Raw genomic sequence first — 2,500 nt, forward strand, 5'->3', positions numbered from 1 at the left:
TCAAGTCCCTGTTCGGGCGAATGAGCCTCTTTTTGTGGAGCTGTACGTTTTGTTGTTGAGTTCTTGCTCATCTACACTGTCCTCGGGCAGCAACGCTGCAAGGCATCAATCCACAAACGACATGCCCCTTTCAACCAGCTTGTAGTCGTGGCCGAGTGGTTAAGGCGATGGACTAGAAATCCATTGGGGTATCCCCGCGCAGGTTCAAATCCTGCCGACTACGTTGACAGCCTGCGCCTGCTTTAGTTTGTAACCTTCTGGAGGCCTAGCTTAAACTTTATAAAAGGAAAAAAAGTCACTGTTACAGGATTACCCTTGAAAAGAGTTATGTTGGTAAGAAACAGTTTTGTCTGCAAGCTAAAGATGACAAGGCCCCTTTGTATTCAGGGACACGTCAGGTAGACCGGTAGCTCGCCATGATCGTATAGTGGTTAGTACTCTGCATTGTGGCTGCAGCAACCCCGGTTTGAATCCGGGTCATGGCAAGATTTTCTGGGTGCCATTGAAATTGAGCTCCATGTCACCAGCTGTCCTCACCCCGTCCTTCAGACTACTCTTTTTGTGCACGGCGCGTGCCCTTGAGGTGCTCTCGATGTTCGAGTGAATTGAAACTGGGACCTTCTTTGAAAGCACGAGCTCTCAGGTTCAAACCCTTAGAGAAAAGACTGAAAACGAAACGCTCCTATTTATTTCGGAAGAATCTTGCTTCAGCGAGAATATGGTGCGTGTATATCTTCTAATCGCTAGGTGTCAGTACACTCGCTGGCTGTTACCTAGAGTGCCGCGGGCTTGCTATTTGCTACAAACAACTGCGCCTTTTGACGCAAGTTTACTATAACAATAAGAGCGAGGCAAGTCAACAGCATTGAAGCGTGTAAAGATACCATAAAAAATTGGATTTGCTTACTCACGGTTGAGAACAAGGAGCAGTATGATGCAAAGAACAGCCGAAATCAAAAACACACCGGTTGACACCATTATTGTTCCATGGCCACCCAGCTGTTCTCTTAAAGTCATCAAACAGTCATTTACCACACTGTGACCTTTTATAAAGACATTAAGCCAAAAATATAGTAAATGGAATACATAGATTAGATTCACTGCAACAATGAAAGGTGCTTAAAGGGTTAGTTCGCCCATTTAAGACATGAAGTTGTATGGAATCCTTACCAGCACTATAGTGCATACACACTGACCCACTCTGTAGTCACCTCCCTGATCAGAGTTTTGGCCGCTGGAGGTTTTTCAAGAAAGTACTCCCGGTTAGTTTCCGTGGCCTCAAAACTGTGCGTTTTTACGTGAAAAAATTATTTGCGTTTCAAAGCTTGATTAATTTAACACAAAAAACACGCCGGTCAAAATTCATACCTCAGTTTTAATCGGCTAAATTTTCTTTCCATTTCTATCAATCCGGGGTGCTGTCAACGTCAACAGTGCGCACGTTCCGATCAGCTGTTTATAGCGCGACTCGCTGACAACATGTCTGACTGCGAAACTTCTGATGAACTTTTTTCAAGTTCGGCACGAATTACTATTAGCCTAAATGTGTTACTTAATGATTTGAATGTATTTTTAACATTGTTGTATTTAAGGACTGTATTTGTGTGTTATTTTTAAATTATTTGTTTTATGTGGTGGACAATATTGGAACGTGACATTGGAAATATTTATTTTATTTTTACTATTTAATTTATTTTACTATTTATTTTGTTTGGCTTTTATTTATTTCATGCAGTTGCACTTATTTAATTTATATTAATTTATAGTATGAGTCCCTGATTATATGTTGCATGTTCTCTTCTTGTTGTTTTTTTTGTTGTTTTTTTAGACAAAAAATGGATGGATTTATAGCGTTTTGAAAAAAAAAATACAATTAACTTTGAATTTATCATCAACAATATTGTTGTTTGATTTAATAATAATTTTTCATGATGGTGATGGTCTCGATCTCCAGAGAAGTGTCTCCTCTTTGCCGTCTTCCGTGTGTCGATGGTGTAAAATGAGGGTGTGGGGGAGGCGGATACTTGAATATATAGGGGCGTGTTATTCTAATGACGATCGTTTTCAGCCGCGGCATTTATCAAGGGCAGGTATTGCGTACACCTGGATTTCAAAGGTACGCACAGCTTCATAAATCAGGCGGTGAGAGGAGTGTAAGCATAATCTTACGCCAACATATACGCCCGTTTCTACGCAAGAATGATAAATGAGGGCCACTGCCTCTCTCACTGCTCCTGCACCTCTCACTGCACCTCTCACTGCACCTGCATCTCTCACTGCTCCTGCACCTCTCACTGCCTCTCTCACTGCACCTGCATCTCTCACTGCATCTCTCACTGCTCCTGCATCTCTCACTGCTCCTGCACCTCTCACTGCATCTCTCACTGCTCCTGCACCTCTCACTGCACCTGCATCTCTCACTGCACCTCTCACTGCCTCTCTCACTGCACCTGCATCTCTCACTGCACCTCTCACTGCAACTCTCACTGCATCTCTCACT

At 42.7% G+C, this 2,500-nt stretch overlaps 2 non-coding genes across 2 annotated transcripts in view; both read left to right on the forward strand.

Annotated features, from left to right (window-relative positions):
- trnak-uuu (transfer RNA lysine (anticodon UUU)) overlaps nucleotides 1-19 on the forward strand; it is a 73-nt gene extending 54 nt beyond the window's left edge. Inside the window, exon 1 of the tRNA in view lies at nucleotides 1-19. This exon is cut by the window's left edge and continues 54 nt beyond it. This is a non-coding gene — a tRNA (tRNA-Lys).
- Nucleotides 20-141: 122 nt separating this feature from the next.
- trnas-aga (transfer RNA serine (anticodon AGA)) lies at nucleotides 142-223 on the forward strand. Its single transcript has one exon. It is a non-coding gene; the product is annotated as a tRNA-Ser (tRNA).
- Nucleotides 224-2,500: the final 2,277 nt, after the last annotated feature.

Source organism: Siphateles boraxobius, unplaced genomic scaffold, assembly GCF_051911475.1.
Source record: "Siphateles boraxobius isolate OS27281-9 unplaced genomic scaffold, OSU_SipBor_1 63, whole genome shotgun sequence".
NCBI lineage: Eukaryota > Metazoa > Chordata > Actinopteri > Cypriniformes > Leuciscidae > Siphateles > Siphateles boraxobius.